The sequence below is a fragment of the Pleurodeles waltl genome, chromosome 4_1, assembly GCF_031143425.1.
Source record: "Pleurodeles waltl isolate 20211129_DDA chromosome 4_1, aPleWal1.hap1.20221129, whole genome shotgun sequence".
NCBI classification, from domain to species: Eukaryota; Metazoa; Chordata; class Amphibia; order Caudata; family Salamandridae; genus Pleurodeles; species Pleurodeles waltl.
The window spans coordinates 909,534,690-909,557,273 of record NC_090442.1 but is presented as its reverse complement, the minus strand read 5'-3'; the positions used below and the strand labels follow the sequence as shown (position 1 = coordinate 909,557,273).

Genomic DNA, 22,584 nt, shown 5'->3' with positions numbered 1-22,584 from the left:
TTAAAAATATCTTCCCTTATCTCCACCCCCCCTCCCCGCCTCCATCCGTCTTTTGTTCGACCCCCAATTTATCGATGACAACAGTGTTATGGAGTTAATACACACTGATTTACAGTTGTCTTCTAATTCTCTGCTGTTCCTCTGCTAGATCTGTGTCATTTAATTTTTGTCCAGTAGTATCTAGCTCTTCCTAATAACCCAATACCAATAGTTTCGTAATTCTGTCCATGTATTTTTGGACATCCTTTGTTCTATCCGTTATGAGCACGGTTACATTTTTAACATGAACACTTTCGGACTACATTGTAGTCCGTCGTCACTTTTCAGGACCACGCGAGCCGGCGTTGTCTTCCGGGTCCCGCTGATCTGGTCCTTAAAGACCCGTCCGTACGCCGCACCCGTGTTTTTGAGGACGCGCGTCGGACGGGTAGGTGAATCTGCCTACACGAGGACACTAAAAGTAAGTCTCCTTAATCGTTTGAACCTTAAGTTGAGTTGCGCTTTACCGACTCGTTTATTCATCTACTTCAAAAAAATAAACGTGGTTGCAGGGCCATTCTGGTGTTTGGGTTTATACACTGATTTAGCAAAGTGCAATTTTCATTTGCCGAATCAATAGACATACCGGTATTTCCATATTACGGTCGGTTTTCTTTAATATACTAGTTCTGAGAACAATAGTTCCATAACGATTTACGTTTGGGTGGAAAAGATGAAGGTGATGTTTAGAAATTCCGTAGAATAGTTTGGATTTTTTGTTCTCCCTGTGTCTGCGGCTATACCTAGTATTTAACAAATACTCTTTTTTATGTCTGATATAATTAGACACACTGCGGTTTGAGCATCTGTAGAACTCACGATGTCATGGTTTTTCTGTATGATTATTAATTCACAGAATTTCAGTTCCTTGTTCTGACAAGCGATCCTTATTGAGCCCTATTCTGAAATTGGGGATGGTAAGCAGAAATTCTTCAAATTTATCACATGAGTGTTTTTCTTTGATCACTTCAATTTCACACGTACACTATATTTTGTGACTGTAATTTCACTCATGTTGATTGATCATGGTTTGCATTTATCTAGGGCAACTTTATTTAATGAGTTGAACTGAGTAAGTGATCAGTTTTTTCAATTATTGTTGACTACTTGAGTTCAGTTTTTGGAGAAGTTTTTTGTCCTGATGAAGCGTCATTGGATCCGGCTGGACCACCCAGACGCGAAACATGTAGACCTGTTAGAGTGAGGTACCATAGTTGGTTTTATCCTGCCTTTTGTAGTGTGAGCAGGTGAACATTATTTTCACCCGGTACTCCCCTTTTGTGTTTTTAATCTTGGTCCCCATCATATCAATTGCTGATTAAAACAATGATTTACATTTTGTGATGGTGAACCAATTTTAATTGTTTCTCTCTCCATTATTGCTTAGGTACTAAGGATTGGGTACCTACTCGAAAACTATTTATTTATTGTTTTCATTTTGCTACTATCTGAGCATTTTGGTTAAGAGCACCCCTTCTGGGGAGCCCGTCAGGCATTGCAGCACCAGCCTGACGAGAAGCTTTCCCAATGATGATGCCAGTCATCCAGTGTGATGCATGAGGGTTCTTGCTCCTGAAGAATTTGGATCGCTCCTGGTATTCTTCCAGGCATTGCTTTTTGGAATGTGTATTATATACAGGATGTAGACTATTTGCTAGTGGACATCTCACTTTATAGAGAAACCTGAATATCCAACTACTAGTATCTATTGGCCATAAGGCTAGCCCATTTGAACCAAAAAAAGTTACGTTATAAATGCCATTCTGAACCACATCATTCAAGTAACGACTAGTAATATTTCTTTTCCACTTCCAGTCTGCAAAATGTGTCCAATTAGTGTTTGTTAGTGATGGTGCCTTCGAATCTGAAAGAGAATCAAACCTCATAAAAGTGGTCTTTTGTATTATGTCATTGAAAAAGATAATTTATTTGTAATTCACACATGCTCTAAACCAGGTATCACACCCCTTACCCCTGTATTTGCCAAAGTGCACATCCCCAAACCATTTTCTGCTTAATGTTTTCCTTCTAGGAAGTATAACCTTGTGCTAGAAATGAGTCCATGTTATATTCTGCTATGCTTATGATGCATTATTTGCCCACCTTCATCGTTCTCTGCTCTGTTCAGTCAGTATGTGATGCCATGGAATGCTGGTGAGTGACTGGAGGAGTGTGACAGTTGGAGTGAGTGGGCTGAGCAGAGAGTATGCGGCTCCTGGTGTGGTTTCCCCTTTAACTAACTTGTAAGATATCCTGTAACCCTTTAAATAAATCTACAACCTCTATCCTACATGAGCTGGCAACCTGGCTCCTACTTACCTATTTACCAAGAAGGAATCTTTGAATACAACACTGTAGATAATCTGGAAACAAACCTATACGTAAGTAAACTCCTGAAACGAAGAAGTGAATGAACACTGAAGACACTGGAGAAGAAAAGAGATGCATGAAGAAGAAATGTCGACATCCTGAACCCCACCAGTGTCTTTCCCATCAGGCAGCCTGCAGACCGAGAGGGTGGTCAACTTAACTGTACATAGATTCTGTCAAGCAGTCACTATTTTTGAGCCAGGCCTGCTGTGCCTGGTAGGAACTGTGTTACATGTCGATTTAATTGGTTTGATATTAAAGGGACTACAAATACCGAAGAAGTGGCCTGCTGAACTTCACTTGCACACAGTCGGACAAAATACAGAGTTGATCCAATCTGGGTAGTGGAGTGGTTTGCAGTTGGCATTTCTGGTGGTCAGTGAACTGACAGCGAGTATAACAGAGGAGGGTAGCGCGTGTCACCTAATTTGGGAGGCTGACTCGTGCAGTGCGTTGTTGTTTGCTTTAAAACTGAGTGTTTACAGTTGATTTACTGTGAGCCCCGGTGCACGAGTGACTTTGTCACGTGGGCCCTCATTATCCTAAATGAGACTACTGGATTTCTAGGCAGCAGGATCGATAATGGTGTGGGGGACTGAGTCTGACCCACGTATAAGGAACTCTGTCACCCTAAATCCGGTTGTTGCTCCGGCTAACTAGCAGTGCCTCATTTCTCCCACGGGGAAGAGATGATTGGGCAGCCGAGCGCATGACATCTTTGGAACTTCTCAGGGAAGTCGTGGTCACTCAGATCCAAACCAACTCTCTCATTCACAATATGGTCTCATATACAAATGACAAAGACAGTATACGTTTTATAGAATGTTTTAATAAAACGACTGTATTTTAGATATTAAGGCGTGAGCCGCAATAACCAGAACAATACAACATAGTAGGATTGATATAGTCACCAGGAGAGTAAAACATAAGAATAAAGCTATCATAATTCCTAACCGTTTCTACTCTCCCTCTGCTTGTTCTATTTAGAGCACAGCATGTTAAGCTTCTAGCTTGCCTTTCTGAATCACTAGGGAGACAGACGCCCTCATACCTGAGCAAAGGCCTGTGATCTGGTTCAGCATCTGCAACGAGGCAGTCAGCGTCTAGTTGTGGTTCCCTGGTCGGAATCTCCCTCTTGCATGTATTGGGACAAGGAAGTGATTTTATAACTAACATGTCACCGTGATCACAAAATGTCCCTACGCAGGAATGCCAAATCTAAACTCCTACCACGTCTATCGGCAATGTACCGGACTGTATCCTTGACTGAGGTACAGAGTGAATATGTTATGAAGAACTCCAGTGCTGAAGTAGGCAAAACAGTGTGATATGAATAAAAAAACAACACCGTAGAACTGGCTATTTTGTAAAATAACAGTACGAAGCCTAATAAAAAGCATTCAGAGCAAAGTGCACAGAGGCTCTAAGCTGTCAGCAAATGAATAAAATACATTTAGGGCAAAGTGCACAAAGGCCTAAAGCCTGAAGCTAATGCGCAAAATATACGTAAAACTAACCACACTACACCCTCCCCTTGTCGGTAGCAAGTGGTTCCAATAATATAAAAACATGCCCCAAATATAAACTCTATATTTCGACAAGATGAGAAGACAACAAAGTCATAAATTTAGGAAACATGTGACAAGAGAGCGAAATTCGATATAACGTCAATTTAGTCGAAAAAAAAAAAAATCCAATTGTCAGACAGAAGCAATAGAACGTAGGAGCTCCTCCACTTCGAGATATGTTAATATCGGAAGATCCACGCCGCAAAGTACCATGGAGCAGGTGTGTTCCAAAGCCCCAAAATCATTCAGGGCGGCACCCTGTGAAGGGCCAAGGAAAGAGACAATACCATCTTCCTCCAGGAAGGGAATCTCATAATCTGCCTCACGAAGCAAACGCAACCGTAGTGCACAAGTCTGGGAATGAGCCCTAATCGGGAACATCAACAGATCAGGATCGACCACTGGAGAGCGCTGCAGTGAGAGACAGAAAGCCAGTGCATGTTCAAACGAGCACCAAAGGCACCGAAACACGGGTTGCACACAATCCAAAACCGGTCTGAATGACAGAGACCAGTCACACTCCAAATGACCCAGGAGTGTAGCTCCAAAACACTGCATCATGCGTTCACGACACAGCTGTGCTGACGGGAGCAGCAATATAGGATCTCGTCGTGGCGGGACAGCCATTGCGAAAAAATAGCAACAATAGCAAGACTCCAGCCAATAAAGCCAAAGTAATCGGGAAACCCCCAAAAACGCTTCCGAAAATAGAGTGTATAGCCGAAGGTATCAAACCGAATATGGAAGAGAAGGTGTGAGCGAAACCAACACCAACGGCTTTGAAAAAATGAGCAATACCAGCTGTGCTGGATGCATTAAATATACGTCCCACAAGTTCACCGAAGTGACTTGGAAAGTTAGTATTCAAAAGGGACTGTATCTCCGCCGATGACCTTGCCACTTGAAGTGCGAAGGTCTCGCTAGCAGATGTAAGGGCCACATGCTTTTGAAACAATAAAGCTTTCAGCCTACTCAACTTGTCGAAATCAACCTTGGCAGTAGCAATATGAGGCCAGATGTCCGCTACCTCCCTAATTTGAGTTGGGGGAAATAACACATTCCCGCAGCACGTAACGGCCTTGTTGACGACAACAACATAAACTATTCCGGCACGCATGCCACAGCAGCGTTCGCTGTTAAGAACAATGTAACTGCCGTTAGAAAGCACCTGGAAAGTGTTTTTAATTACCGGGACTGGAACTCCCTTCAGATAACAAGCTAAGTTAGCAATCGAAGCATTACACGCTCCGTGCAAGGACAGCTGTTTACAAACCATGGAAAGGCTGACAGAAGCTTCGCATTCGCTACCGCTAAGAAAAACCTCCCTCAAACCATTAACACATCTGTACTGAAAGGGAAGCTCCCACACCTCGTGTATGTAACTGTCACCCAATGGTTCATATCTACCCACCGGAATGTGCTTCAAACAAGAAGTAAATTGCAGAGTGGAGATAGGCAAATTAATAACCCCATGAATCAACCACTCAGCTGACGGAATCTCAGCCACCGTGAAAGGCAGTTTCTCCAATTTTTCAATATTTAACATAACATACGTCGCTTCCTTCTTAGCCATCAATTGTTGTTGACGAGTTAAATTAAAGGAGATAAAGATCTCTCTGGCACGAATGTGCTGCCATGGAACGCGACCCGCCTTCAAGGTCTGAAGAGTCCAACCCAGCTGCATGATAGATCGTGTCTGACTCCGCCCATGATATAAAGAAGACATGTCTGATTTTATAATGTCAATAGCAGAAGAAACAATGCTGTCAATCGTGTAAACACGGTCAGAAAGGGTATGCATGCCATTATCAACAACAGACAAAGGGGGTCATTCTGACCATGGCGATAATTACCGCCATGGCGGAGGTCGGCGGTAGCACCGCCAACAGGCTGGCGGTGCACCGCTGGGCATTCTGACCGCGGCGGTTCAGCCGCGGCCAGAAACGGAAAGTCGGCGGTGTACCGCCGACTTTCCGCTGCCCGTCTGAATCCTCCATGGCGGCGGAGCGCGCTCCGCCGCCATGGGGATTCTGACACCCCCTACCGCCATCCTGTTCATGGCGGCTCTCCCGCCATGAACAGGATGGCGGTAGGGGGTGCCGCGGGGCCCCTGGGGGCCCCAAAAAGTATTTCAGTGTCTTCCCAGCAGACACTGAAATACGCGACGGGTGCAACTGCACCCGTCGCACCTTCCCACTCCGCCGGCTCAATTCTGAGCCGGCATCCTAGTGGGAAGGTTGATTTGCCCTGGGCTGGCGGGCGGTCTTTTGGCGGCCGCCCGCCAGCCCAGGGCAAATATCAGAATCACCGCCGCGGTCTTTCGACCGCGGTGCGGTGTTCTGACGGCGGTACCTTGGCGGACGGCCTCCGCCGTCCGCCAAGGTCAGAATGACCCCCAAAGTCTGCAGCAGATTTTCCTGATCAATCTTCCTTAACCGGGCTGCTGCCTCCTGTTGGGAAAGTTTCCAAAACTCATTATATACTTCGTATAAGAACCTTTTCCTCCGCGGCACCTTGGGACCTGATAAGAAATCTTGTAAATCAGTACCATTAGACAGTAACTTGAGATGTGACTTAACTGCATCCAGCGTGGAGTACTTCAACCATTGTTGACAAAGCTTCCCCACACTGTATGTAGTTATTATATCAGCATGTTCTGGTGAAATGTAACGAGGGTCTGCCCTACTAGTCCTGAACCCCCCTGAAGAGGTGACAAAACGTTGATGACACTCATTAGTGTCTACAGGCCATAATAACCACCCGCCCAGATGTAACGATGAAGCGTTAAGCGTACCATTCTGGACCCAATGTGTAAACTCACCAAAAGTAGCATTCACATAGTGCTGCCAGTTTTTTAATTTAGAAGGGACAGGTATACTAGGCAAAGTCAACTCTCTAATCGACGCCAAGCCCAAACAACTAATCTGTTGTACTGTGTCATTGAGGAAAATCATTTGCACAGGGATAATGCATGCTCTAAACAATGTATCCCTGCCTTGCATCTGCCAATTTTTTGTACCCCAAACACTTTTCAATTCAACAGTCTTCAACCAGTATTCATATCCCTCGACCGAAAGTTTAGCTACAAACGAATTTGAATATAGTAATTTAGTATCGGTCAACAAAATTTGCTTATTAGAATACGGTGCAACTTTAAAATAGTAAGACTTAGCATTCCGCTGATCATGCCCAGAAAAATATGCAAATTTATCATTATACGTTTTCGAACTCCCTTGTGGAGGAGTCGAGCAATGTTCCCATTGCACATAATTAAATATGGACTTAGGGCTACTAGCTTTGTGAATAAAGTGGTGTCCATAATAGTTGTAGCAAAACATGTCACCATGATTATCTCTAAATTGGTAAGCATCTTCATCGTCATAGACAGTATAATATTGCAAATCCTTTAGCATATAATCTACCGTCCTCACATCCCAATCATCAGAAACAATGCCTGGTATAACAATATCATCCATTGATAACTTGAGGACATACAGTATTTGAATCAATTCAGTGGGACCATATATATCAAACATAACTTTATCCCACACAATCCCATCCGAAATTGGTATTGCAGAAATGTTCACATTAGGTAAGTCTCTTCGAACCATATGAGACGAAAAATGTGGTCTCAACACAGTCTCCACGTGCTCAATGTCTGATCGATCAGGAAGAAAATGACCATGTATTACTAGAAAAAAAGTAACCACAAATCCCAACCATAAAAAAAGAGTCATTACAGCCATAATAAGCCACAAATAGTTCCAAGGAATAACAAAATATGTACGTTTAAGCCAACTCAGTAGCTTACGTGGACCTCGGACTGAAGACAGCGATGATGAAGAGCTGGATACAGCCGCATCCGCGTTGTTGAAGCAGCTAGAGGCAGTTATTGCAAAAGGTGCAACTGTGAACAAAGAAGCAGATGGAGGCTCTCTCCTAGGCACGCTATAAATCACATGTTCAGAAACATCAGTAGAACGTACAGCAATTTGATCAAAAGATTCCATATTAATCGTTGACTGTGGAACAATCGCAAGATCATCTTCCACCCTCCCCAAGCTCGGAGAGGAAACAGTGTCGGTGCAAATCACCTGCAGCGGGACTTCTTCCCCAGTAGTGAGAGGGATGCCGGAACTACTGGGTGTCCCTCTTGGTCTGCTGTGCAGAATCGGCCACATGTTGTAACTTGACATTATCAATGGAAACAAAACGATTTCCTTTGGCCCCTTGCAGCGGTGGTAAAATCACAGTTCTCGTGCCGCTCACCCCTAACACCGGGACAGGTGCTCGATAAGAAGGACCAAATTCTTTCTTTACTGCGACCTTTTCACGCACTAGATCCCCAATCCTGGGTATCCAACCAGTAGGTGTTACTGGCTCATCCTTAATTCCTGAGGAGGCAGCATTTGCAGAAGAGTTATCTTCACGGAATTGTTGTAAATCCTGCAAAACAGTGACACGATCATTTATGTCAAAGGGCGTATCTGCCGCCTCCACACCAGGACCATCTAGATCAGGAACATACATTCGTGTTCCAAACAGGCACTCATATGAAGTACGACCACCCAGTGACCTTCTAGGCAAGTTATTAAGTGCTCTCTGTACTCCATACAGGTGGGCTAGCCAACTACGACCCGTACCTATAACCCTGGCCGTTAAGGATTGCTTTAAATCACGATTTAAACGCTCCATGACAGAATTTCCCTCGGGATGAAATGGAGACGAGAATTGGAGCTGGACCCCCAACGAAGCCATGGTGTCCCTAAATGCCTTAGAGGCAAAAGCAGGGCCCTGGTCCGAATGAAAAGCCGCAACTGCAAATGTATCGACAAAGATACGCAAATCTTTAATAACAGTCCGAGCGTCAGCCGAGCGCTGTGGCCAGACCCACACAAATCTGGAGCACGAATCTACAGCAACCAATATGTATTTGTATGCACTATCTGGTGTCAGTGGACCACAATGGTCCAAGTACACACACTATAATGGTCTGTTTGAAATCAGAAGGGGCGTCTGCTGCAGGCGTCTAGCCGACGATGCTTTAATTTGTTGACAGACGTCACAACAAAGGACATACTGCTTTGTCTCTTTATAGAGACCAGGCCACCAGTAACGGGCCTGTAACAGTGAAATCGTGGCAGCCACACCAGCATGTGAGATGCCACCCCTTCATGTGCTGCAGAAATTAATCGAGGTCTCTCAACTTTATTTGGTAATTCACGTACACCAATGCCTGCAATATTAACAACAGCATTTAGCGCACCACTCTAGCAGTAACTATATTTAGAAGGGAATCCTTTAGGAAACGGCGTGCCATTAGCCGTAGCCTTTATGGCAGCCGAAATCTCTATGTCTGGTTTGGAACTCGAACGAGTCACTGCGGCTACAGTGGCGACAGCCACTGCCGACTTTGCAGCTTCATCAGCCAAAGTATTCCCAGCAACGTGTATTCCAACGCGCTGGTGTCCAAGTGTATGTACAACATGGACTTTAGCAAGCATTTCTTTCAGATCCGCAACCTTACCCCACAACAATTTATGTTTAATGGTGTTGCCTTTAGAATCTCTGAACCCATTCATCTTCCAATAGTGCAGACATTCATTGAAAGACTGCACACAGTAGTAGGAGTCACAGACCAGCAAGGTCAAAATCGCCGGATCAGCGTGCTCCAACGCTAACAATAGAGCTTTGAGCTCAGCCAGCTGTGCTGTGCAATCTCCCAAGGTTTTAGTATAAGTATGTCGGGGGCAGAACACTTCCCCCTCCATAGTTCCGCTCACCACCGCACATGCAGCAGAATACTGTTGTTTAGTCCCAACCGCTGGTTGCGCAGAGCCATCGGTATACATGACCACTTGATATTGGTCAATAGGCAATGTGCCAGCAGGAACTGGGTATTCTATTTCATATTGAAGAAATTCTTGAGTCTGCAGTTTAGGGTCAAATATATAATCTACATCAGTGGCTGTCAAAGACGTAGCCCATTGGATCCATCGCGGGTGTAAAGCTTTCGAATTAGGAACACTCGCTTTTGTAACAGCCTCTAAGGCCGGAATCGGGGAAACGACAATGATGCGTTGGCCCTGGGCAAGCGGTCTTTCTTTGATCACAGCCATCTGTACTGCAGTGAGTATTTTCTCAGTCTGTGCAAAACGTTGTTCTGCAGCAGAATACAAGTGGGACTTGTATGCTATCGGGACTGTCTCACCCTCATTAAAGGTGACATACGTAAACCTAACAGCCCCAGGTATCACCCTGATGACCAAATGTGTCTTATTGTCCCGTGTGTGTAAGTGTGTAACCGCTAAGAGATCATTCTGCAACTCTCGCAGTATGTGTGTATGCTCAGTCGTCCAAAATCTACTTGAAAAATTCGGGCGAATCAGTTCATATAAAGGTTTTATACGCGTAGCATAATCAAGAATGTAAGTTCTGCCAAAATTCAGAAACCCCAACAATGGCTGAAGCTTCCGAACCGTATTAGGAGGCTGCAGTAAAGCACATTTCTCCCAAAAATGTGGTGCTAGACTCTTGCCCTCACTCGATAACTCATATCCCAGGAAAATGACGCTGAGGAAGGCAATTTTTGATTTCTTAAAATTAAACTTATAGCCAATATCAGCAAATCCCACAACAATGCGCGATACGCGCCTTAGATGTCGTAGAATCTCATCGTCTGTCAAATATATGTCATCAACATATGATAATGCTTCAGGGTCCAACTCGTGTAGCAGTTCAGTCACACGAGCCGAAAACAGTCCTGGGCTATTCCTATACCCCTGAGGCAAACGACAAAAAAATTTCTGAGAGCCAAACGCACTGAAACTGGTATAGTCCCGACTTTCGGGCGCTATATTCTGGCAGAAAAATCCATTCGAGATATCCAATGTTGTTTTGTATTTTTTACGCACTATATTATTCATAAGCGCAGCGCTATGTGAATTCTGTATTGCATATGTGCGTGTATGACTATTCAAATGTCTGTAATCCACCACTATTCTATAGGAATGGTCCGGTTTAGCAACCGGAAATAAGGGATTATTCATCGGCGAGACACAAGGCTCAATAACACCCTGGTACTCCAATTGTGTAAGAATTTTCCTAACCGATGCCCTTGCTTCAAATTTAATACGATACTGCGGCTGTGGCTGAGGTTCACCCTTTATTCGAATTACATGATAAGGTGATTGCTTATCCCACCCTACATTATTTCTATAGAGGGTGGGGGCTTGTGCTAGAGTCCATGATTTACTGTAGGACTCCGCTAGTTCTCTCGGAACAAGTGGTGAAAAGGAAGGCGTAATAACCTCCTCCCCAACCGGACAGTCGCAAACAAAGTCAGGTGGCCAATCTTGTTCGGCCAACAGAACATCATATGATTTTACCACATGGTCCCAAAAGATGGCGTGTACAATGCGGTCAATGTCCCCTTCTAATCGTAGAGTCACCAGATATACTTGATCAGGATCAGAGACTCGCATATCCGCCGTCTCGACTTGTATGAAGTCATCAGTTGCTTTCACCTCCAGATTCTCTAGAAGACTCCGGCGAACTATTGTGACCTCTGCCGCGCTGTCTAACAGTGCTAACGCCCATGTCTTGTTCGTCAAGAGAACTCTCCTCTTGAGCGGCATGTCTAACAGAGACTGCTGCCACTTTTTTCTTTTTAAATTGTTGTTTTTGTTGCAGCGGCTTCTCTTCTGGCTTAACAGAAACCTCTGCTGAGCGTTGCGAATCCTGTCTCGGTTTCACGTACTCCGTCCTCCGCTCTGACCGCCCACCTCTCTCACTTCTCTTATCAGAGGAGTCCTGAAAGGAACGAGATTGGCGTGTATCAGTATATTGATATCGATCAGGCGTCTTCAAATTATCCCTATTTCTGAGATTATACCTATTCTGCGGGGTCTCCGGTTGCGGAGACTGTCCCCCATCTTTTTTAGGTGTTTGCTGTTTCTTTTCCCAGCGCTTTTTTTTACCCTCAGGTTGCTGTTGCTTAGCATTATCCTTATTATTCTTACCCTGCAATTGTGGTTTCTGCGGTCTAGCCCCTAGGCTATCACGACCAATACTAGAATATGTTTCTGCTATTATTCTCGGAAGTTCCCGCTCCTGATTAATCTGCGGAACGTCCTGAAGACGCATTCGCACAGCTAGTGCTACAGCCTTCCCCTTGAGATTACTCAAAATAATAGAAGAAACCGCTTCAAAATTGCCCATCAATTGCATGCCCAAATCTAAGGCAGGGGCAGCCCCATATTCATCTTGAATTTGTTTAAGCACTTCCGGCAAATTAGCCAAAGTCGGAGTACCGTGTGCTGTAGTGTAAAGCGCGGCAAACACCGTGCCCCAAGTATTACAAAGGTCCACTGTAGGAACCATCCCATACGGCAAACACATCGTCAAAATTCTATGCTTATCCTGAGGTCCCGTATGGGGAAATACTGCTTCCAGCGTATTAATCTTTTGCCCCAGCCAAAATGGAGTCTCCTCACGCTTAGCCGGTACCTTGCCCATAACTGAGTGTACAGTGGCCGGATTGATTCCCGGTACCACCGCTTGTGGGTGCTCTGGAGCAGCACGCGCTGCATTAGTATTTAATGTCTGCATCACAAACTGAACTAGTCGTCTGTACGTTGCAGTTAATTCCATATATAAAAGACGCACTTCAGCCACTGCCAAATTTGCCACTCCAGGATATGGTGTATATGTAGCCAATAAAGGCCATGTCGGACCATCATTACTCAACGGACCTAACCGTACTTGTGTTACTGAGTGTGGGAGGGCGCCATCAAGCCAATTATGGTGTTCTTGATAAGATAAAGGTATTTCTAAGTATACATAAGCCCTGTATTGTCCAGGGACATTCGCAACAGTATATTCGTGAAAGGTATTTGTGCCCCCATCAGCTGCTGGAAATACGACCCAAGATTAAAAAAGTTCTGTTCTATAGGCTGCATGGGCATCCACCACAAAAGTGACTGGACCCCCCTGGACCGTCAGTCCATTTGCTATCAGATGACCTGTGAGCTGATGTCGCATATTAAGCGCTATATTCACTACATTAGGATTCGTCATTTGTAAAAAGAAATAGCTCTAGGTCAGAGAAGGCACACCAATATCGGGGTTTTTCCTTTCAAAGTTCAAGCTTGAACAACCAACCACTAAGCAATAGGATGTACCTAACCCGTGGTGGCGGAAACCCTCAGCCCCACGGACGTCTCCGCATACGGAACCGAGGAGTCAAAATATATATGAGACCGAGAGAGTCAGTCGGACCTAAACATTAGAGCCAGACCAATCGTTGGCGGCGCCATGTCGCGTGGGCTCTCATTATCCTAAATGAGACTACTGGATTTCTAGGCAGCAGGATCGATAATGGTGTGGGGGACTGAGTCTGACCCATGTATAAGGAACTCTGTCACCCTAAATCCGGTTGTTGCTCCGGCTAACTAGCAGTGCCTCATTTCTCCCACGGGGAAGAGATGATTGGGCAGCCGAGCGCATGACATCTTTGGAACTTCTCAGGGAAGTCGTGGTCACTCAGATCCAAACCAACTCTCTCATTCACAATATGGTCTCATATACAAATGACAAAGACAGTATAAGTTTTATAGAATGTTTTAATAAAACGACTGTATTTTAGATATTAAGGCGTGAGCCGCAATAACCAGAACAATACAACATAGTAGGATTGATATAGTCACCAGGAGAGTAAAACATAAGAATAAAGCTATCATAATTCCTAACCGTTTCTACTCTCCCTCTGCTTGTTCTATTTAGAGCACAGCATGTTAGGCTTCTAGCTTGCCTTTCTGAATCACTAGGGAGACAGACGCCCTCATACCTGAGCAAAGGCCTGTGATCTGGTTCAGCATCTGCAACGAGGCAGTCAGCGTCTAGTTGTGGTTCCCTGGTCGGAATCTCCCTCTTGCATGTATTGGGACAAGGAAGTGATTTTATAACTAACATGTCACCGTGATCACAAAATGTCCCTACGCAGGAATGCCAAATCTAAACTCCTACCACGTCTATCGGCAATGTACCAGACTGTATCCTTGACTGAAGTACAGAGTGAATATGTTATGAAGAACTCCAGTGCTGAAGTAGGCAAAACAGTGTGATATGAATAAAAAAACAACACCGTAGAACTGGCTATTTTGTAAAATAACAGTACGAAGCCTAATAAAAAGCGTTCAGAGCAAAGTGCACAGAGGCTCTAAGCTGTCAGCAAATGAATAAAATACATTTAGGGCAAAGTGCACAAAGGCCTAAAGCCTGAAGCTAATGCGCAAAATATACGTAAAACTAACCACACTACAACTTGATGTAACATTATTTGGAGGCAGGACCAGTAGCCTATATAATTAAATGCTTTGCCATGGGAATTTGGTGTTCGCACGTGCACAAAGAGAGAGAGATCAGCGCGTGTCATATGTTGAAGTAAATGTGTGTCATCAAGGGCTCATGCTCAGCTGGTAAGCAATATTTACCTCATGCTGTCATGGTTGAGGCGCAATCACTTGTATATTAATTCTAATCCTTCTGTCATCTGTATGATTCAAAGTGAGACCTCTTAGGCGTGAGGGAACAGAATCCTGAGAGTGCCCATGTTGTAATCAGTGTTGCCTGGGAACATGTCAGAGCAGCATTCGACGTGGCAGCTAAAGACCAGACTACATTTTAACTGTGAGTCAACGTGATGCGGGAATCATTGGCAACAGCATCATAGTTTTTGGAAACTCATCAAAGCGGCATGCAGTGTCATTAATTGAAGCCAAACCACACTGCAGAATCAATATAAGAGAAATGCAGTTTTGTTGATTTGCATGGATAGGTGATGTATACATTTGTGGCATTGAACTGAGCATCTAGGGAACTGTAATGTGTCTTTAAGTGAAAAAGACTAGTTGCTAAGTTCACAAGATACCCACGGTTCTGTGTTGAGTGTGGGTTGAAACAGACCCGTTGCTAAGTTCACAAGATGCCCTGTTTTGGGATAATGGGGGTAGAATGGCACCAGTTGCTTAACTTACAAGATGCCCTGTTGTTTTGGAATGAGTGTGGGTTGAAAGAAACCTGTTGCAAAATTCACACGATGCTCTGTAGTTTTGGGATGAGTGTGGGATGAAAGAGTCCCATTGCTAAATTCACAAGATGCCCTGTTGTTTTGGGATAACGGGGGTGGAAAGACACCAGTTGCTAAATTTACAAGATGCCCTGTTGTTTTGGGATGAGTGTGGGTTTAAAGAGACCTGTCGCAAAATTCACAAGATGCTCTGTAGTTTTGGGATGAGTGTGGGTTGAAAGAAACCCATTACTAGATTCATGTGATTCTCTGCTGCCACAGATTGGATGAGGGTTGAAAGATACCCACTGTGAATTTCTAGAATGAGGTTTGAAAGACACCCTTTGCCTACATCTGTAGTAAGGGTTAAAAAAACACCCATTTTGTTATGCACAAGATGTCTTGTTCTAGGTTGAGTGATGGTGTAAAGATACCCACTGTTCTGGGCTGTGAGGGTTTAAAGATAACCATTTTGTTGTGCATTTGATTGTTTCTGACTGGTTGAGTAATAGGTGGTGTGTTAAGGGTTCAGTGGGACCTGTATATGGATGTGTTCTGGCTTTGTATGGATGGGGTCTTTTGTGACCACTGTGTGAATAATTTATAGTGATTGAACAATTTATAGTACTAGCAAAGCTAGTGTCTCTTACATTTTCTGTTTGCATTTTATTATTTTCTAAAGGAAGAGGATGTGTTATACTCTGATATGCTTGTGATGGATTCTGTCCACACCTCCATTATTCTCTGCTCGGCTCAGCTAGTATGTGATGTCATGGAATGTTGGTGAGTGACTGGAGGAGTGTGGCAGTTAAAGAAAGTGGGCTGAGCAAAAAGGATGCTGCTCCTGTTGGGGTTTCCTTGTTAAATAACTTGTAAGTTATCCTGTAACCTTTTAAATAAATCCACAGCCTCTAACTTACTTGAATTGGCTACCTGACTCCTACTTACCAAGAAAGAATCTTTGATTACAACAGTCCATAAACTGGGATAAATATACAAGTCTGTTATTCTATTTTCAATTTTACATTACATTGTTCAGGGTCATTCAAATGAACAAATGCAGCTGGATCTGATCTGTCATCACTATTAAAATGGGAATATATTTTTTTAAAGCCCATAAGACTATTAATTGCAGTGTTCCATAATGCCCCACCGTTTTAAATGTTATACTTTGCTTTGGTAGTTTAATTGATGAACGTGATGGTCTCCATAATGATGAAAGCAGACTTCCTAGCGATTCTCTGCATCGATATACAGATCTGCATAGGCCAAAGAAGCATACAAACTCAAATCAGTCATCCGTTTCTGAAACAATATTAGTGTTCCTTAAACTTGCAAAAAGACCTGGACCCTCATTACGGCTTCGGCGATCTTTTTCAAAGACAGCCGAAGCCGCTGCAGCCAACAGACCGTCAGTGCTGGCGATCTGCTGACTGCCATATTAGGAGTTGTTGGAGGACTTCTGCCCATTTATGGGTGGAAGTTCGACTGTCGGCCTGGCCGACAAAGTTGAAGAGGCGGGTGCATCACCAGCATTACCACGCCAGCAAAAGACTCTGCCCGCCGTATTACGAGCTGTAATATGGCTTGGTGGAGTCTTGTTGGCGTGGTGGTGCTGATGGTGCAAAACTGCTAGGACCCATCCCCTCCTGGATGACCAGCTCGACGGAAAAGGTAAGGTGATCATCTGAAAGGTAGGGGGAGAGTGTTGGGTGCTTGATGTAGTGTGTACATATATGTGTGCAAAAGGGGGTGTATGAGTGCATGTTTGTGAGCGAGTGAGTGGGGGTGTCTGTGTGCAAGTCTGCGGGTGAGTTGGGGTGCGTGTATGCAAGTGTGCGTATGCGGAGGGGGGATTGTTGCAATGTATGCATGCGTGGAGGGGGTGGGAGTGTGCATGAATACAGAGGGGGTTGTGAATGATTGTGGATGGGGGTGCGTGTGTGAGCGATTGTTTGTGAATGGGGTGGGGGTGGGTGAGTGTTTGTGGATGGGGAGGTGGGGTGGTGTTTGTGGGTTTGTGTGTGCATGTGTTTGTGTAAGTGGACGGGGAGAGCGGGCGATGGTATGTATGCAGTGCAGCGAGTAGGAAGGAGTGAGGGTATGTATGCGGTACAGGAGGGAGGAGGAGTGTGGTGTGACTGTTTGCAGAGACGGGTGTGTAGGTGTGATTGGGGGTGTGTGTATGTCAGCGTGAGAGCGGGTGGGGGTGTTTGTAAGTATGTGGACGGGTGGAGGTCTGAGGACATGTGTGAATGTATGTGCCAGCGACAGGAATGGTGTGTTACCACCAAGGTTTTCATGGTGGGGTGACTGCCACTGAAAGCCTGGCGGTCTGAAGCCTTGTAATCAGGCCGGCAGGCTGAGGCCTGCTGCTGCTGGGCTGGAGGTGCTCAACCACGCCGGAAGACCATGTGGCATTGTGGCAGTTTGGCTTCTGCCAAACCCCACAACTTGTAATGCAGCGGTCTTTTACCGACGGGTCCATGGGGGTGAGACTGCCACAGCGAGGCTGACATAATGAGGGCCCTAGTGTGTTGGTGTCATCCAATTCAATTCCCATACCCAAAGTTTAGATTTCTGTCCCAAAAAAGTCCATCAGTTTGTGTATCACAGGAGATGGTGTTAAACGTTCAGGAAGACAGTGCCCATGCACCATCGACAAAATAATAACCTATGAGATAAGTAAATGTAGGATCATCATGGGCAAATGTACCTGTCTCGGCCCCAGTAAAATATATTAGTCTATCTGTAGTTTGGCGCATTGCAGAAGTTGATGTTTCTTGTAGGGGCTGCAGAAAGAATCTCTCATTTTAGGGTCTAGCTCGTGGGCTCAATTCCAGTGAAATATCTTATATCTGTATAATTTCAACTGATGTAAGCTCTTTCAGTGCTGCACATAAGTTGCAGTTGTAAGTGTTATAGTTGAAGTTGCAGCAGATTCAATCATTTAAGGTGTGGCTTGCACCACATCTGGATGGGTGATAGGTGTAAAGCAGGAGACATAGTAGGCTTAGCAGTCTCCACACTGAGACGAATGATTTCAACTCAGCTAAATGTTCTAGGGGTAATTCCAGAATAGGGAGAGGACATACTTGACTAATCTGGAGGCACATTAGCATCAGCGGTGGGCCAGAAATGGCGCAAAGCTTTTGTGACTGATCAATACCTTCCTGTTTTTCTTCGAACCTGGCAGTCATGGCAGGTTTATGGCATGTGCCTTCTGCCCCAAGAATTGAAACAGGTGTTGTTTAGGATGGGCCAAAAACTTGCTTGTCAGGGATACTTTAATGAACTAGCTCTCTCACTTATTTGATAGTTTTGGATATTTTGCAAAAAAAATATAAATTGTGAGACAGGTCAGATTAATCAGATTTAGATCCCAGCATCTTTCCAGGGATATTGTGATCAGGTACTTCTGATATGGGGTTCGGCCAGCTAATACTCCTCTATGTAATGTATCAAGTGCTTGCTGAGCCCTAGAAAGTTTATGGAACCATGTAATTTCTGATTCTAATACCTTAGCAGTGAAGACTTTCTTTAGTATGCCATTGGGTGATTTGACCACACCATTTGAATTTAGATGGAATGGATGTAAGAATAGTAGTGATACTCGCAGAGCAAACTTAGCCTACTTAAATGTATTAATATTAACAGCAGGACCATTGTTTGAGTGAAAAGTATGAACTGCTCCATTTCCCACTATGCATTGCAAGTCTTTGATGAATGTTAGAACAGTGACAGTCTTTTGTGGCCGCATCCAAAGGAATCTAGGGAGGGAATAGACAGCAACCAATATATATTTATGTTGGTTGACTGCTTGCAAAAGGTCAATGTAGATGAGGAAAACAACACTGAGTGTTTATCGTGTATCATTGGTGGAGTAAGTGATGGTCTTATCAACAGTAGAACGCATCGTTAATTGATAAATATTACATTTCTGTTGATTTCATTGCATCCTTTGGTAAATATGGCCACCAGTATCGGTTCTGTAGCATTGAAAGAGTAACATTGATACCAGCATGAGCCGATGCCAGTCGTTTTTGAGCCGCCTTTATCAGCTCTAACTTAGCTTGTTCATTTGATATAAGCCTATCCGCAACCTCAAATGTATAAACATAATAACTTTGACTTTATAATATTCAACATAGAGGCTATGTTTTACTTGTTGAAAGCTCTTTTCTTTTTAAATTCATCATGCAGGCTTGCCAGTCACCTTGTCACGAGGCCCCTTCAGGGACAACATCAATAATATAACATGATCACAATATTCCTGCATATTATTTATATATGGAATTATGCATTGTATACATAAACCACATAAGTGTGTACATAATGTACATTGAAAATGTCTTTTAGCTGTGCTAAGGCTGCAAAGGAGGGGACAATGAGGAAGTGACAGTCGTTCCATACGATAGTCGTATTTTGTAAACAGTTTTTGCTAATTATTCTCCCACTTACTTTTGTTTAGAACTCACTTCCTGCTTATAAGATTCAAGAAGAAAGGCAGTTAGAGGTCTAACACTGATTTTAAAGTCTAGTGTATGATTTGATGACCAATATTTCAAAGGAAATCTGTAATTCACATTTCTTTGTTTACATGCAATTAAACACATCAGCTTTGTTAACTAGTTGTATAATTTCAGACAGACTGGAGATGTCTGCTCTAAATGACAAAGAGGTCTGGATTCTGGTAGCTACCATGTTCCTTTATGCCTGGTCAGTTAGCGTAAGTGAGAGAAGGAGCGTGCCACACCTACCCTCTGCAACTGCAAGTACCAGCCCAGCCTGGCTGTCCCTCTGTACTGACACCATGGCATGACTGGGGAAAAGTAAGGCATATTTGTTGCACCAGAAGGCAAAATTCTTCTACAGTCCCCTATTCAATCCCTCCTTTTTATGACCCTACTTTCATAGGTCTTCAAATCCATCCCTGGATTTCTGTTCCGAGGTCCCCAGCCCCTCTGCTGCTCACCTCCCTACCATGTCTCCCCCTCTTCTTTTAACCTGTCTGCCTTATACCCCTTCTACATTCCTCGCCTTATCTTTCATTTACCTCTAGCAGCATGGAAAGTGGGCTGCTCGGAGTGTTTCAAGTTTTGAACTGGAACCTATAGTAGTGTGATTTACATTGTTTAGCTTAAGCCAGTGGATGCAGGTGAGGCCCAACGGCAACCATTTTGGTGTACCAGTACTTATTTTTCCTAATCAGACTCTGACCTGGAGCTAGAACGAGAAAGACACAGAAGCGAGAAAGGAGGAACAGAACTATAGACAACCAGTCACAAATATTTATCAAGGATGAAAAAGAACCCACAGGAGTGAAATAAAGGGGCACAGAGTGTCTACTGGTGAATTAAGGAAGCATGAGGTGGGTTCAAGACTGTGCAGTCTTGGTTATCGGCACCTGGACATTTTATTAGGGCCGGCTGTGGGCTTCTGAGCAAAACATTGGGCCTCAGCACTTATTCCTCCACGGATTAAGCACTGGTCATTTACTGAGTCTTGTATGGGATATTGTTCTGTCCAGTAAAAATTCAGTTGCAGGCAGTGGTTGAAATGGAGAAATAGAAGTGCAGGTATTCTGTACTAGAGTACCTGCTTGTTCCTGAGAAGTGCTGGTACTCGCCAAAAAAAGTATTGTGTTTTTCTTGAGAAGTGCAGGTACTCTCCCTCTCAAAATAAAAAAAGTGCTGGTACTCAGTACCAGACAGTACCGGCCCACTTAAAGCACTGGTTGTAGGAACAAAATCTGGAAACTGCCAGTGGAATACGTTTGCGACTTACCGACAGAATGAGCTCAGTGAGTTGAATGCTCTTAGCTGATGGGTGCAGTGGTGTGATAGTCATGAGTTGTAATCCCCCATTGGTAAATGTAGTGATCATAAGGTCATGAGATGAATCATTGCAAAGCAGATTCAGCCTTCTAGCCTCACAATTTTGGTAAATTCAATACCATAAACTGTGTAATGATAACTATTAGTTACAGTACTATTATCATTATGTCATTCCTTCAATGCTTTGAATATACAAGTAGGAAGACATTCTGTAAGAATCTGCCCGCGAAGGTATCTAGCCCTGTGCTTTTTAACCATTTTTTAAATAGGAGCATCGCTTGTCAGAAATAACATTCTCAAATGACTGGTGATGACATATGGTCATTTCAAATAAATTAGTTAGGAAGCAAAGATTTTCTTTAGCCATAGGCATTGTCTTCGTACTGGTTTGAAAATTGAGAGGTGAATGGCAGCTGTAGGCATTAAACTAGACTGTTGTGGGTGAGATATTGTCACAATAATGACCACTTTTGATAGTGTTTTTCAGTCACTTAAATTGTTTCAAATGTTTGTTTATTTTGTAAAACAGTATTTACAGAAAGTGTATTTGCCAAAACACTACTTGCCCGGAGTGTAACTGGTGGTTATAATGCATATTTATTATCATGCAGTTGGGAAGTCGGTGTTTAGACGGGTTTACATAATCCCATTCAAGAACAATACGTCGGAGACATCAAAGCACAACAATAATCAGATGTGCTGCTTCTGCTGCAACAGGACCCTGACCTAGACTCTGCCCTTCTATACCTTGATTTCAGGCCTAAAGGTAAGGCAAGCTTCTCTTTTCAGCTGAGGAGTCCATACTACCCTGCATATTGGTTCCAAATGTGTGGTTGGTTGAGAAGTGTTTCTGGTGGTGGAGGTGTGTTGCTTTACCACAGGAGTAAAATGAGGATAGTATCAGGTGTGCCATGTGTACCGCTGTCCTTTTAGGGATGGGATCTTACCAATGTGAATTAATATGAAGGAATAATAGGAGCTGCAATCCAATGTGTGCTCGTCTGTAATGTGTCTATTCAAAATGAGGAGACTTTCGAAATTAACTAACTGCAATGTTAAACTGTTCATAAATATGCAAATGTATTTCGTTGTGCTTGGTATAGATGGCTTTCTTGGTATAGATGGCTAGTAGATTTATCAGAGAACTGCCTAGAGATCTTATGAATGGCAGTACCCAGTGAACACCCTGCCTGAACAAAATCAATATATTTGTCATCCAAAGTCAAGCAAAAGTTGTTGGTTTGTTTTTCCTCAAAAAATGAAGTTTTTTTGTATCTTCATGACAGTAGTTTTAGGGCCACCCTTAACTAGAATACACCCGGCATAGCATAATTCCTAGGCAGAATGCTTATTTGACATGCTTAAGCTTTTCATTGGTTACTGTTGTGTATTCAGTTGTACCAAGCCTCAACGATCACATCGTTTTTTAATTCTCAACTATGGGTGTGCAAAATTCACGTTATTTGCTTTTATGTAATTATGCAAAAGTTCGGTAAAATGATGCAACATCACATGAAATGTAAAGCTGGCATTTGGCACTGTATTTTAGTGTGAAATGTATTTTTACTGATAAAAAAAAGTGCAAAAGCACTGCGAACAACTGTCACTCATGCTCACGTTGTTCCCATGTATTTGTGGTGACTTTTTACTGTGAACAGCGCAAAGGTACGCAACGTGGCTAAATACTGTAATTGTATTTAAT

The 22,584-nt window shown here is 43.7% G+C and overlaps 1 protein-coding gene across 2 annotated transcripts in view; it reads left to right on the top strand.

Moving 5' to 3' along the window:
• The window catches only part of HDAC10 (histone deacetylase 10), a 298,704-nt gene that overhangs the window by 19,122 nt on the left and 256,998 nt on the right, over nucleotides 1-22,584 (top strand). Inside the window, exon 2 of one of the 2 annotated variants that reach the window (XM_069229661.1) lies at nucleotides 21,494-21,648. The exons of the other annotated variant lie outside the window; for it this stretch is intronic. The gene's annotated coding sequence lies outside the window, so the exon portion shown is untranslated. The remainder of the gene's footprint in view (nucleotides 1-21,493; nucleotides 21,649-22,584) is intronic. 2 annotated transcript variants of the gene reach the window in all.